A 16,481-nucleotide genomic window follows, 5' to 3' on the forward strand; every position below is an offset into this window, starting at 1 on the left:
GAGCAGGCCGGCTGCCCTGTGTGAGCAGCCCTGTGAGGAAGCCAACATGACAAAGAATTGGCAACTCTGGCCAAAACTTCGTGAGTATTTTTGGAAGGAGGTCTTCTTGCCTCATCAAGCTTTGAATGACTGTAGTCCTAGCTGACACCTCGATGAGAGGTGTCAACCTTGTGAGAGACCTTGAGCCAGAACCACCCAGCCACGCTGCTTCCTGACTTTTCCCTCACAGAAACTGTGAGATAAGAAATGATCGTCGTTTTAAGATGCTAACGTTTGGGGTGATTTGCTGTGCAGCAATGGCTCGCTAACACAGAGGGGTGTCATGCTTCTTCTAGATTTATCCCTTTATTTATTCAGCAGGTGTTTATTGAGAAACTACCACGTGCCAGGCATTGTGTCTATGGGATTTTCCAGACAAGAGTCTTGGAGTGGGTTGCCATTCCCTTCTCAAAGGCAATGTGTATGCAGAGGTTAATCATCTACTGAACATGAGAAACATGCTTAAGGGGCCCCTGGTTTCTGGGCTCTATATACATAGCATACAGAAACAAATTTTACCCTTGGAAAACTGTGGTGGTTCTCTTTGGAAATACCATCTACCACCTAGACTTACTACTACACATTTGCTATTTATGTATTAATGGCCCAACAAATATTTACAGGTTGAAGACTTCTCTGTGAATTGTGCTCACCTGTTGAAACTAGAGATGGCACTCCAAACCTTCGTCCCTACTATGTCCCCTCAAATTTGTGTATTGAAACCTCACTCCCAAGGTGATGGTAGTAGGAGGTGGGACCTTTGGGAGGTGATTAGGTCATTAGGGTAATGCCCTAATGAATGAGTCTCTTATAGAAGAGACCCAAGAGAGCTCCCTTACTTCTGAGGACCGTTAGGCCAGTAGAATCTTTCTAGCATGCCATAGATATAAATACATATCGAATACCAGTCAGTTCGACAATGAAAAATCATCTCTAACACATTTATTAACATCCTCTGGGTATAGATTTAGATAATGACATTTGTAGTGCTTAAACTTCTCTGGAATGTGGGTTCAAATGCTAACTAGCCACCTCTAAGGATTAATCTAAGGATTAGCTTTAAGGAGTAAAGTTCATTTATACATGTTTACACATTTACACCACACTCTTTATACCATACAGACAATATGTGGGCATGTACTGTCTAAACCCTAACTTTCTGAGTACAAGCTGCCCCAGTGAGCCACCACTGTCTTCCAGTGCTCCAGGGGCAGGCTCTGTCTCCGGATGCTGGGTGGGTGGATCAGTCTAATTCTGATTGGGAAGCTCCCTTGTTGGCATATGAAAGTGAAAAAAAAACGAAAGTTGCACAGTTGTGTCCCAACTCTGCAGTTCCATGGACTGCAGCCTGTCCTCGTCTATCTGTGAAATTCTCCAGGCAAGAGTATTGGAGTGGGTTGCCATTTCTTTCTCCCAGGGATCTTCCCAAGCTGGGGATCGGACCCAGGTCTCCTGCATTGCAGGCAGATTCTTTACCAACTGAGCCAGGATCAGCTCTATCAAGGGTGAAGTTAACAATTTTCTCTCTACCTGCCAACTTCTTTGTTTTGTCTCTGTAAGTCATTCACATTTCAGGTTGGTGAGAGGTTTCTATTGGGTACTTTCAAACACCCCAGCTGCAAACTGGCATGCTCCTGGCCCTTCTGAGAGATCTTCTAAGAATCCTCTTGACAGACCTTTGAACTCTTGCCTGTTGACCTTCTCCCACTTACCCCATGCTTTGACTCCTCATCTCTGTGTCCCCAGCATCTAACACACAACCTGGTACACGGTAGGTGCTCAGTGAATGTTTGTTTAATGAGTGAGTCATTGATAGCAGGACATGCTTTTTGAGGGGCTTTTTAGGAGTGTTGGTCAATAGCTCATTAAAAACCTGCTTGAAATGACTGAGATAAGCAACTTTAGATGACTCAAGCAAACACAAAGAATTTCCCAGAAACAATGTCTCTTTTTTCTTTTAACATATGTTCCTGTTTTTGTCTTTTCCATTACTCATTGAAAATAGCAACAACCCTTTGCTGTCCACCTGAAACTATCACAACATTGTTAACTGGCTATCAGTCAGTTCAGTTCAGTTGCTCATTCGTGTCCGACTCTTTGCGACTCCGTGAATCGCAGCACGCCAGGCCTCCCTGTCCATCACCAACTCCCGGAGTTCACTCAGATTCATGTCCATCGAGTCAGTGATGCCATCCAGCCATCTTATCCTCTGTCGTCCCCTTCTCCTCCTGCCCCCAATCCCTCCCAGCATCAGAATCTTTCCAGTGAGTCAACTCTTCGCATGAAGTGGCCAAAGTACTGGAGTTTCAGCTTTAGCATCATTCCTTCCAAAGAACACCTAGGACTGATACAAAATAAAATTTAATTTTAAAAAAAAGTGGAAAAAATAGAACTAAAAAAAAGAAAGTAGCAACTATAGAATTCCCTGGTGGTCCAGTGGTTAAGACTCAGGAACATGTGTTCATATATGTGTATATATATATGTATGTCTGTGTATGGCTTCCCTGGTGGCCCAGACAGTAGACTCTGCTTTGAAAACATAGTCATTTCATTTAATGCTAGCTTATCCAGAGGCTATTCTAGCAAATTAATTGATTACCTATGTTTTGAGGTCATCTTATGGCCTACTACGAGTTCTATTAAATAAAAAAGAAACAACAAATCCTACTGTATAGCACAGGGAACTATATTCAATATTTACCCTGTGTTAAACCATAATGGAAAAGAATATAGAAAAGAATGTCTATATGAATATAACTGAGGCACTTTGTTATAAAGCAGAGATTGGCACAACATTGTAAATCAACTGCACTTCAACAAAAATTTAAATATAAAATGTAAGTAAATAACAGAGGAAAAGCTCCATGGTAGGTACTGAATAAATGTTTGCTGAATTAATTATTATAAAATCTTTAAAAATGATGGCAATAGAGGCATGTTTTGTCAGTATTATCATATGTAAGTAGCTGATAATGCATAGTTTAGGGCAACCTCTAAAACCACTGGCCCACATTTTTGTCCTACCTGTGGATTTAATTTATTTGTGTTATTCGTCATTCTTAGCTAAAGCATAAATTCCTTCCTTACGATACTAAGTTTGAGATACCAGCAGTTCCAACATCTGATACCACTTAGTTGTGTGGCCTTCAATAAAGTGTTCTACTTCTCTGCACCTTGATTTCAGTTTTCCCTTCTGTCAAATGTAGATACTGGAGTGTGGAGTCAACCATTGATTCAGTTTTACCCAGGACCTAAACTAGGATGAGGCAAGTGAACTGCTCACCTTGGGAGTAAAATTGAAGGGGGATTGGGTGGGGTCGCCAAAACACCTCAGTAATCAAGAAAAGTAATATTTCAATGCAGTATTTAAAGAAATCAAAGCTAATACAAAAGACGTATTATGACCAAAATATCAACATTTTAAAGATGGGATCACTGTTGCTGATTTTTCCTTTGGCCTCTGACTCCAGTGTGGTTTAGCATGGCACTGTAACTGATCCGGATTTTTATTTTTCACCAGGGGAGTCCCTGATTTTTCAATAAACACTTCATTAAACCATCATTCATGTTATTGCCCTCTTAAATTTTGCACTGGGATTGAGTCCTGGTCCTGTTACATACATTTAATGAATGCCTGCCATTTACTGAGCACTGCTGGGACATAGCAGCCCTTGCTTTCAAGGAGCTCACAACTTTATTAGGAAAAACAGGAGAGTGAGCAGAGAGTAAGTAGGACAATGGGAGACGTTTGGGGACAGAGTTAAGCAATGGAAGGAATGATATCAGATGAGCCCATGTGGACTAAAAAACACAGCATTTCATCCCGAGGTGGTATGTATCACAGAGCGGTGATGAATGCAGGCTGGAGATGGAGGCCTTGGAGTCAAGCCCTACCTCTTCCAATTCTAACTGGCTGTGTAATCTTGTGCAGTGTATCCTTTTAACTTCCCTGCACTTCTGTTTCTTTCCTCATTAGTAAAAGTGAGAAGAAGAATTACATCAACTTACGGGGGTTGTGAGGGTAACTTGAGCTCATACAGTGAGCCCTGAGAATAGAGCCGGAACGTAGGAAAAATTGTTAAATGTTACTTTTAACTAGAAAACACTCACTTTGAGCAAGGACAAGCTCTATTAGATAAAGTTAAACCCAGCTCTTTTCTAGGCAGGCTGGTAAGAGTGGCAGTGATGTTTATCTTTCCCCGACTTGTCACTCTGTGTCCCAAACCACTTTCCCTTAGTTCCAGTTGAGCAGGAAAAGCCGTTTCATCTTTGGCAGTTCTTCCAAATTCAGTAGACTGTGACTGGTCATTTAGAAAGTTAATGAACAATTAATGGCTCATGTACAAATGTACAAAACCTCATCATTTTTTCTCAGAAGCTTTGATATAAACAAGTGGACACCATAATGTTCCCCCTTAGAATGTTCATGGAGTGAGGGAGACTGATGTGAGCCCTTGGAGGTAGGTAGAAGCAACCTTCCAGTACCTTACAAAATCTTATGAATAGGAGCACAGGGCTGAACTGGGAAGAGCACTTTTACTTCTACTGGACTGAAGGAGTAGAAATTTTGCTTTTTCAGCTCAACAAGATTCCACCACCTTAGTTTGAATCAATTGGATATTTGGAGAGGGTCTAAGAGGGTACCATCTCTGCTCCCCTAATTTATTCCTGTAACTCTGTCAGCTCTGATGTTGAAAAAAAAAAAGTCCCACTATTTAAAACGTACTCCTCAGTTTTCCAAATTGTCTCAAAATTTACACATGGACTAAGTGATAGATGGTATTTATGAATTGTTCATTATTTTCTTAACTGTAATAATAGCACTGTGGTCATATAAGGAAAATATTTTCCTTCCTTCTGTCCTTCCTTTTGAGAAGCATATTAAAAGTAAAAAGGACATAATAACTGAGATTTGCTTTACAGAAAACTTGAACCCCCTCAAAAAAAGTGTGAAGCATACCTGATAAAACAAGAATGGCAAGGCATTGGTTGTTGGATCTGGATAAGTCTGGAGTGGTTACTTGTAGTCGCTGCTTGTATGTAATTTGGAAATTTTCCCAACAACAAAACATGTTTTGGGAACTTCCCTGGCAGTCCAGTGGTTAAGACTTTGCGCTTCTATTGCAGAGGTTTCAGGTTTGATCATTGGTTGGGAAACTAAGATCCCGGAGGCCATGCAGTAAGTCCAAATAGAAAAAAACCACGATTTTCTATTTTTAGGCACTGTTTCTCAGTCTTGCCTTGGCACCCCCACCTGGGCAACAGGCTGGCATTATCCCGTCCTCAATCCTGTAAAGTGGTTTCTCTACCAGTCTGTGAGTGTGAATTGCAGGTGCAGTTGAAATAGAGACCCTCTCAGTCCTTGGAGCAGTCATAGGACCTAAGGCAGAGGGTGGGGCTCTTGGAGCAGTCAGAGTTTCTGCCCTGGTAGCCTGGGGCCATAAGAGGCCTCAACCTTCTACCCTGGGTTGCTGTTCTGATAATTACTGTCTTTGAGCCAAGGGGTGAAAAAACTCTGACTCAAGACTATTCCTGTTAAAAGTAAATATTCCTTGGGAGGAGTTGACTCAGCAAGCTATTATCAACTCTTAACACCTCAAGTGCTTCAGCTATCAACTCTCCTGATCCTGACAGCTCAGTGACACCTCCCCTGGATAATGGGTGAGTTTTGAACTATGGCCAAGATTGGGTGGGATACGACCCTGGGGAAACCAGTGAGCTGGGCTCCGGAATGAAGTTGGCCTGAGGGTAAGTGGGGAGGAAAGATGCTGAGAAGTAGAGCTGAGTGGTGGTGGTATTGGGAAGAATTGTGGGCAGGGATGTCCCAGGGAACCCCGGAAGGAAGAAGTCACATTCTCTGATTCTTCTCAGAACAGAGCTCCTTCTAGGCTACTTCATAGCGGTGTCATGTAACAGTTCCACATGGAGAAGTAACTCAGCAAGAAACTTCCCAGGTCTTCTACCCCCCACAGATGTATGTACACCTGAAATTTTACCAAGTCGTTAAAGGACTGAGCTCAGGGGAATTCTTCAGTTCAGGTCAGTCACTCAGTCATGTCCGACTTTGTGACCCCATGGATTGTAGCACGCCAGGCTTTCCTGTCTATCACCAACTGCTGGAGCTTACTCGAACTCATGTCCATTGAGTCGGTGATGCCATCCAACCATCTCACCCTCTGTTGTCCCCTTCTCCTCCCACCTTCAGTCTTTCCCAGCATCAAGGTCTTTTCAAATGAGTCAGTTCTTTGCATCAGGTGGCCAAAATATTGGAGCTTCAGCTTCAGCATCAGTCCTTCCAATGAATATTCAGGACTGATTTCCTTTAGGATGGACTGGTTGGATCTCCTTGCAGTCCAAGGGACTCTCAAGAGTCTTCTCTAACACCATAGTTCAAAAGCATCAATTCTTTGGGGCTCAGCTTTCTTTAGAGTCCAACTCTCACATCCATACATTACTATTGGAAAAACCATAGCTTTAACTAGACAGACCTTTGTCGGCAAAGTAATGTCTCTGCTCTTTAGATTGCTGTCTAGGTTGGTCATAGCTTTTCTACAATGAGCAAGCATCTTTTAATTTCTTGGCTGCAGTCACCATCTCCAGTGATTTTGGAGCCCCCAAAAATAAAGTCTCTCAACTGTTTCCATTGTTTCCTCATCTATTTGCCATGAAGTGATGGGACTGGATGACATCATCTTAGTTTTCTGAGTGTTGAGTTTTAAGCCAACTTTTTCACTTTCCTCTTTCACTTTCATCAAGAAGCTCTTTAGTTCTTCTTCACTTTCTGCCATAAGTTTGTTGACACCTACATATCTCACTCAAATGCTCCAAGGGAGTTTTTATCCTTTTGTTTTCATTTGGGTTCCCTCAGAAGCAGAAACTGAAACACTATTGTTGGGGAAGTAGGGGTGGGAATCACACCAGCCCTGGACTGATTTCCTTTGGAGATTTTATTTTAACATAAGAAATGAAAACCCTTTCAGCTTATTTAAGGCCCAGTTATTCTGGATTTTAATAATTCACAACCAAACTTCAGTTCACTTCAGTTGCTCAGTCATGTCTGACTCTTTGCGACCCCATGAACCACAGCACGCCAGGCCTCCCTGTCCATCACGAATTCCCAGAGTCCAACCAAACCAAACTTAATCCCAACCAATTCAGAATCCTACCAAGGGTGGGAAGATCCTGGGGATAAGTTCAACTCAAAGGCTACAGCAAACATTTTGAGGTGAACCAGGGAAGCTGAGATCTTTCCAAACAAAAGAGGCAGGAATGAAGTCAACAAAGATTCAGGGGCTGCACTGAGTGCAAATGGAGCCAATAGAATGTTGGGGAGCAAGCTGGAAGTCCCTTATACACCTAGACTGTGGTGCTTAAAGGTAGAGTACAGAGAAATGAGAAGATTAGAAGTGAGGATGGCCAAGACTTTGTGATCAATTAGGCCTCAGGGGTGAGGAGAGAGAAGAGCGAAGGAAGGAGATTCAGATTCTACACCATTTCCCAGAGTTCCGTGAAACAGGATTAAGTTCTGGTTGCAGAGCACAGTGACTTGTTTAATAACACACTCTGTGTTGACTTTCTTCCCTTGCCTTCTCACTTCTTCACTCCTTTACCTGTATTTCCTGGGATCTCCTTGCAAATAAACCATTTACACTCGAATCCTTCCCTCAGGTTCTACTTCTAGGGGAACTCAGATTATCTAGAAAGAGAAAGCCTGGGAAACATCCATGAGAATGGGTTTCTGTAGCTAGCTCCACTGGTGACTTGAGTGAGAGAGTTGGGAATGGAAGGAGAGAGGCTTCATTTCAGGGAGATAAATGAATAAGAGAGGAATGATGGAGAAGATACTTCAGAAGCAAAGTTATCAGGACTTAGCCGGTGGTCCAGTGGTTAAGACTCTGCCTTCCAATGTAGGGAAGCTTTGGTTCAATTCCTGTTTGGGTAACTAAGGTCCTAAATACTGCAGAGTGTGGCCAAAAATTAAAAAAAAAAAAAAAAAGCAACGTTACCAACTGAAGAGAAAGAATGGTGACCTCACATTTCAGGTCAATAGTATTTAATCCCTCTTGCTAATAGCACCCTAATTACTGTTGAGTGTTCACCTTTCTCCCACGATGCCCTGTCTTGGAGAAATGTGGTATTGCCTCTGGTGGAAGTTAATGGGCCTGCTCCCTCACCCTGATGCGGGCAGGTGACCTAGGCTAGATTATGGGACGCCCTCTCTTCAAAGTCCCTCAGGACTTTGAATCCTGAGTGATATAAGAATATGAAGCTTAGTGAAAGGTCATTTATCACAGCACTCTGGTGCTAAACAGACTTTTCCAAACATTTTTGTCTCAAAAAACCTTGCAACAACAAATTAACTTTTGCTCCAGGTTGCCAGTGGCAGTTTCTGCGCCAAGAATCCTGATTAATAAAACAGGGCTAGAACAAAGGATTTTACAGAATGAGAATGATTTGTTTCTACTCAGAATTTTTGCTTTTCTTAAAAATCTCTTTAATAATCTAAAACTTGTTTTATTGCACTTTTTGCATCTTTCTCTCCCGCCCTCAGTTTTATTGAGCTATAATTGACCTGTAGCCTTGTATGTGTTTAGGGCAGCAGTCCCCAATCTTTTTGGCACCAGGGACTGGTTGCATGGAAAACAAATTTTCCATGGACCAGAGTGGGGGTGGGAGAATGGTTTCAGGATGATTCAAACACATACGTTTATTGTGCACCTTATTTCTATTATTATTACATCAGTTCCACCTCATACCTTCAGGCATTAGATCCTGGAGATTGGGGACCCCGGTTCAAGGTGTACAATGTGATTTTGTACATGTAGATATTGTCAAATGATTACCACAATAAGGTTAGTTAAAACACCTATCACCTCACATAGTTAACTTTCATGTGTGTATGTTTCTTTGTGGTGAGAACCACTTCAGATTTACTCTTTTAGCAACTTTCTAGTATATAATATAGCATTGTTAATGATAGTCAGCACGCTGTATGTCTCCCTATTTCTCCTCCTGCCACCCCTCTCCTAAAAGCTCCTGGCAACCACCATTCTACTCTCTCTTTCTCTGCAGTCAGCTTTTTTGTTAGATTCTACATGTAAGATGACACAGTATTTGTCTTTATCTGACTTATTTCACTTAGCGTAGTGCTGTCAAGGTTGTCACAAATGGCAGGATTTTGTACTCTTTTATGGCTAAGTATTGTGTATACTTGAAGAACGCAATAGCACCCCACTCAAGTACTCTTGCCTGGAAAATCCCATGGATGGAGGAGCCTGGTAGGCTGCAGTCCATGGGGTCGCTAAGAGTCGGACATGACTGAGTGACTTCACTTTCACTTTTCAGTTTCGTGCATTGGAGAAGGAAATGGCAATCCACTCCAGTGTCCTTGCCTAGAGAATCCCAGGAACAGGGGAGCCTGGTGGGCTGCCATCTATGGGGTCGCACAGAGTCGGACACGTCTGATGTGACTTAGCAGCATTGTGTGTACCACATCTTCTGTCTCCATTTATCTGTTGATGGACATTTAGGTTATTTCCATCTTTGTTTGTTGTGAATTACAATGCTGCAGTGAACATGGGGGTGAACATATATCTTCAAGATAGTGATTTAATTTCCTTTGGATGTATAAATCCAGAAGTGGGATTGCTGGATCATTCAGTTCAGTCACTCAGTTGTGTCCAACTCTTTGTGACCCCATGGACTGCAGCATGCCAGGCTCCCCTGTTCATCACCAATTCCAATGTCAAAATGTTGAGTTGCATCATTCCTAGTAATTTTAATGGTGTACTAGAAAGTTCACCTCCTCAAATATCTTTTGCTTATGTGATGGATGACAGTTTAAGGTTAAATAATCTCCGGAATGCTTACATGATTCAACATCTTATTCTCTGCATCAGTTATGTTCAGTTGCTCAGTCGTGTCTGATTCTTTGCGATCCCATGGACTGCAGCACACTAGGCCTCCCTGCCCATTACAAACTCCCAGAGTTTACTCAAACGCATATCCATTGAGTTGGTGATGCCATCCAACCATCTCATCCTCTGTCGTCCCCTTCTCCTCCTGCTTTCAATCTTTCCCAGCATCAAGGTCTTTTCCAATGAGTCAGTTCTTTGCATATGGTGGCCAAAGTATTGGAGTTTCAGCTTCAGCATCAGTCCTTGAGATGAATATTCAGGGCTGAATATATATTCCTTTAGGATTGACTGGTTTGATTTCATGCTAAGTCGCTTCAGTCGTGTCCGACTCTGTGTGACCCCAGAGACAAGCAGCCCACCAGGCTCCCCCATCCCTGGGATTCTCCAGGCAAGAACACTGAACTGGGTTGCCATTTCCTTCTCCAGTGCATGAAAGTGAAAAGTGAAAGTGAAGTCGCTCAGTCATGTCTGACTCTTAGTGACCCCATGGACTGCATGCAGCCCACTAGGCTCCTCCATTCATGGGATTTTCCAGACAAGAGCACTGGAGTGGATTGCCATTGCCTTCCCCATTGATTTCATAAGGTAGTTCTATTTTTAATTTTTTTGAGGAACCTGCATATGGTTTTCCATAGTGACTGAACCAATTTATATCTGTACCAACAGTGCACAAAGGTTACTTTTTCTCTACATCCTTCCCAACACTGTTTTCTCATGTCTTTTTGATAATAACCATCCTGTGTGAGATGATACCGCATTGTGGTTTTAATTTGCATTTCCGTGATGTTTAGTACATACTTTTCATGTACCTGACAGGCCATTTGTATATACTCTTGGGAAAAATGTCTATTCAGAAACTTGGCCCATTTTTAAATTAGATTATTTTGGTTTTATGCTATTCAATTGTTTGAGGTCCTTACCTATTTCGGATATAACCCATTATCAGGTATACGGTTTGCAAATGTTCTCTCCATTCCATAGGTTGCGTTTTCCTTTTGTTGCTTGTTTCCTCTGCTGTAGAGAAGTTTTGTAGTTCAATGTTGTTTTTTTTTAATTCGATGTTTCTTTTTGCTTTTGTTGCTTATGCTTTTAGTTTTATATCCAAAAAGTTATTACCAAGACCCATGTCAAGGAGATTTCCCCCTGTTTTCTTCTAGGAGTTTTATAGTTTTTAAGAGGAAAAATTAAAATTTTACATAACCTCCTCTCCTTCTGCTCTGTAACTTGGCTTGCCCTTTGCAAAGTCTAGACCATGTAGGTCACATAGTCTCAGAAAGTGGGGACTTGAAATATTAGGAACTAGAGTTTATCCTACTCACCCTTGTCCTGCTCTTTGCAATTGCTCAGCCCCTGCAAACCTGCTTAATCATGCCTGTCCAGGCCAGGTATCCCCCTCCCCATCTTGACTGCTGTTTCTGAGAGCGAAACCCCTTAGTTTAAACCAGCCTATTAACAGCTAGTGTTGCCCACTATAGTCTGTCTATACAAACTCTGTAATCCCTTTGTTCAGGGTGTTAACTCCTCTGGGCCCGCAGGCATAACAAACCTGAGTTCTCCAACTCTCCAAGTGAGGTGCTTGGTTTCTCGAGTACTGGTTTCTGCAACAGTTTCCAGTCTTCTATTTAAGTCTTTAATCCATTTCAAGTTAATTTTTGTAAGTAGTATAAGATATGGGTACAGTTTCATTCTTTGGCATATCAATGTCCAGTTTTCCCAACATTTATTGAAGAACTACTCAGATTTTTTTTTTCTGATAACCTGTGTTCAATGTGGAAAGTTAAGAAAGTATTCTGAAGAAGGGGAAGAAAACACCTTATAATCCCATTACTCAAAGGCAAATACTATTGATTTAATTGAGATGGTACCATGTATGCAATTTAGTATACAGTTTATGGAATATGGCATACTTCTTTTTTAAAAGTTAACATAACATACATCATTTCTTTATTTCAGTAACAACTTCTCAAATACAATTTTAATGAGTCAGAATGTTGTCTTATGGATATAACATACTTTTCTAAAATTTTTCCACCATCATTTAACATTCTGTCTCTCTCAAAACTCTTATCATAAAAAATAATTTCCGGAGCAACTTCTTTCATAAATCTTGGCCTTGCAGTTCTGATTCTGTCTTCAGGCTTGATTCCCAGAAGTGGAGTTATTGTTTCAAAAGGAATGAACATTTTAAAAGCTCCAGAGAGCTTGTGCCAGAATCATGTCCAGATAATAAGATACCAATTTATATTTCCACCAGTCCTCTTCATGGGATTTTAAAAAAATGGTTAATGTGACAGAAGCCAGCTATTTCACTTATTTTTTCTTTGATTTGATTGATTCAGTTTCCTTCTTTCTGAATTATCTGTCTTTGTACTAACATTTTTCTCAGGGATTTATATGAACTCTTTATTAAAACTATTAACCTATTTCATTTGTGAAAACATGTTCCTGTTTCATTGTTTACCTTTTCAGCTGATTATGATGCTTTCAGCTATTCAACCATTTACATTTTATACAGTTAAGTCCAGGAAACATTTTCCTTATGAAAATATCTTTGAGTTTTTCACTGTTTTAAACATGTAAAGTCTTCCTTTATTCCAATTTTTAATAAACATTCATTTTGGATAGTGTGTCTTGAATTTTCTGTTTAGTAATATTTTCCACTGATGCTGTCTTTTGCCCGCTTTTTAAAAAAATTAATTTATTTTTTATTGAAGGATAATTGATTTTCAGAATTTTGCTGTTTTCTGTCAAACCTCAACATGAATCAGCCTTAGGTATGCATATAACCCCTCCGTTTTGAACCTCCCTCCCATCACCCTCCCCATCCCACCTCTCTCTGGGTTGATACAGACCCCTGTTTGAGTTTCCTGAGCCATAAAGCAAATCCCCATTGGCTATCTATTTTACATATGGTAATGTAAGTTTCCATGTTACTCTTTCCATACATTGCACCCTCTCCTCCCCTCTCCCCATGTCCATAAGTCTATTCTCTATGTCTATTTCTCCATTGCTGCCCTGTAAGTAAATTCTTCAGTACCATTTTTCTAGATTCCATATATATGTGTTAGAATATGGTATGGTATTTATCTTTTTCTTTCTGACTCACTTCACTCTGTATAATAGGTGCTAGGTTCATCCACCACATTAGAACTGACTCAAATTCATTCCTTTTTATGGCTGAGTAATATTTCATTGTATATATGTACCACAACTTCTTATCCATTCATCTGTTGATGGACATCTAGGTTGCTTCCATGTTCTAGCTATTGTAAATAGTGCTGCAATGAACAATGGGATACATTTGTCTTTTTCGATTTTGGTTTCCTCAGGGTATATGCCTAGGAGAGGGATTGCTGGGTCATATGGTGGTTTTATTCTTAGTTTTTTAGGGAATCTCCATACCATCTTCCATAGTGGCTGTATCAATTTACATTCCCACCAACACTGCAAGAGTGTTCCCTTTTCTCCACACCCTTTCCAGCATTTATTGTTGGTAGACTTTTTGTTGAGAGCCATTCTGACCGGTGTGAGGTGAAAACTCATTGTAGTTTTGATTTGTGTTTCTCTAATAATGAGTGATGTTGAGCAACTTTCCATGTGTTTGTTAGCCATCTGTATGTCTTCTTTGGAGAAATGTCTGTTTAGGTCTTTTTCCCACTTTTTGATTGGGTTGTTTCTTTTTCTGACATTGAGTTGTATGAGCTGCTTGTGTGTTTTGGAAATTAATCCTTTGTCAGTTGTTTCACTTGCTATTATTTTCTCCAATTCTGAGGGCTGTCTTTTCAACTTGCTTACAGTTTCCTTTGCTATGCAAAAGCTTTTAAGTTTAATCAGGCCCCACTTGTTTACTTGCTTTTGCCCACTTTTGATTGATGTCTTTATCAACCATTTAAATTTTAACCATGTGTAATTACATTTCAGGTTGTCTTTTATAAGCAGCACATAATCATATTTTGCTTTTAGCCTAGTCTGAGCAAGACTTTATTACAGAGTGTAAAACATTTACTATTAGCATAAGAATTGATGCATTTGCTCCTATTTCTGGAATCTTTCTCATACTCTCTTTTTGGCTCATTTGCTATATTTTTTACATTTTCTTCTCACTTGCACTGTTTTCTTTTCTTTGGTGACAATTTGAAAGGTGGTTCTTAATTCTAGTAGTGATTACCTTTAAGTTCATTAGATGTAACCCTGAAACTATGCTTCTTTGGTTGTCAAAATGAAGAGAAAATGAGTAATTTTTTATATCATCCATTTAACAATTAATAGTTTTTATTTTTGTTTGTCTTGTTTTGCTTTTACATCCACAAATTCTCATCTTTACTAATGTAATTTAGGGTCGTAAAACTTCTCCATCCATGGCATTTTCCAGGCAAGAATACTGGAGTGGGTTGCCATTTCCTTCTCCAGGGGATCTTCCCAAACCAGGGATCAAACCCAAGTCTCCTGCATGGCAGGCAGACTCCTTACCCTCTGAGCTACCAGGGAAGTCAATTTATTATATAAATGTTCTTTTTTAAGATTTGGCTTTGGATTTTGCATTCAATTTAGTAAGCATATTTCTAACAATTATTTTCATTAAACTAAATAAATAATTGAATTAAATATTTTCTACTTTGCTGCCAACCTTTTTATGGTGTGGTATAATGTCTTCCACTAGAGCTTGCAAATAAGAATTACCTAGAGTTTTGTTTTTTTTTTTAATAAATTCACATTCCCTGAGTCTACCTCCCATATAGATATTCTAATTGTATGCATCTAGCACAGCCTTTGCATGACCCTTCTCTGGCTTCAGCCTTATTGTACTCTGACAATTGTAGCCTGAATTGCTGCAGGGGAAGTTGTGGGAGAAAGGGTGGGGGGGGAGGGAAAGGGAGGACTTTAAGAAAGGGTTTCCTGGGAGGAAGTAGAATTCTTAGTTTTCCAATAAGTCCAGATGATGCTGAAAGCTTCTCTTTACAGTTGGCCCCACGACCCTTATCTCCAATCCCCAGTTAAGAACTAAAGATTGAGAAAAAGGTTTGAGAGCTGATTTTGAAACAGGAGGGTAGGAGGCAGGGCACAACCTTTAAAAGAATGACTGATTAAAACCAACTAGGTTCAAGATGGCGGATAAGTTGACTTCCAGTTGACCTTGAGCCTCAGTATAAGCTTGTTGTAACACATCAGCATGCTCAATGACATACACACAGGCACCGTGAGAGTTCCAAGGCCCACCAGAAAGACAAAAAGTGAGCAGTGGCCCAATTCCTGGAAATCCCCACCCTTCCCCCAAATAGCTGGAAGACTCCTCCTGCTCATTCAGTTCAGTTCAGTGACTCTTTGCGACCCCATGGACTGCACATGGAGGCACAACAGCCTCCCTGTCCATCACATTAGCCTATGAAATTCAGTTCAGTTCAGTCACTCAGTCGTGTCCAACTCTTTGTGACCCCATGGACTGCAGAAAGCCAGGCCTTCCTGTCCATCACCAACTCCTGGAGCTTACTCAAACTCATGTCCGTCGAGTTGGTGATGCCATCCAACCATCTCATCCTCTGTTGTCCCCCTCTCCTCCCACCTTCAATCTTTCCCAGCATCAGGGTCTTTCCAATGAGTTAGTTCTTTGCATCAGGTGGCCAAAGTATTGGAGCTTCAGCTTCAGCATCAGTCCTTGCAATGAATATTCAGGACTGATTTCCTTTAGGATGGACTGGTTGGATCTCCTTGCTGTCCAAGGGACTCTCACAGTCTTCTCCAACACCACAGTTCAAAAGCATCAATTCTTTGGCACTCAACTGTCTTTATAGTCCAACTCTCACATCCATACATGACTACTAGAAAAATCATAGCTTTGACTAGAGGGACCTTTGTTGGCAAAGTAATGTCTCTGCTTTTTACTATGCTATCTAGTTTGGTCATAGCTTTTCTTCCAAGGAGCAAGCATTTTTTAATTTCATGGCTGCAGTCACCATCTGCAGTGATTTTGGAACCCAGAAAAATAAAATCTCTCAACTGTTTCCATTGTTTCCCCATCTATTTGCCATGAAGTGATGGGACCAGATGCCATAGTTTTCTGAATGTTGAGTTTAAGCCAACTTTTTCACTCTCCTCTTTCATTTTCATCAAGAGGCTCTTTAGTTCTTCTCTTTCTTCCATAAGGGTGGTGTCATCTGCATATCTGAGGTTATTGATATTTCTCCCAGCAATCTTGATTCCAGCTTGCACTTCATCCAGCCCAGCATTTTGCATGATGTACTCTGCATAGAAGTTAAATAAGCAGGGTAACAATATACAGCCTTGATGTACTCCTTTCCCGATTTGGAACCAGTCTGTTTTTCCATGTCCAGTTCTAACTATTGCTTCTTGACCTACATACAGATTTCTCAGGAGGCAAGTAAGGTGGTCTGATATTCCCATCTCTTTATTTTCCATAGTTTGTTGTGATCCACACAGTCAAAAGCTTTGATATAGTCAATAAAGCATAAGTAGATGTTTTTCTGGAACTCTGTTGCTTTATCTATGATCCAGCAGATGTTGGCAACT

The sequence above is a fragment of the Capricornis sumatraensis genome, chromosome X, assembly GCF_032405125.1.
Source record: "Capricornis sumatraensis isolate serow.1 chromosome X, serow.2, whole genome shotgun sequence".
NCBI classification, from domain to species: domain Eukaryota; kingdom Metazoa; phylum Chordata; class Mammalia; order Artiodactyla; family Bovidae; genus Capricornis; species Capricornis sumatraensis.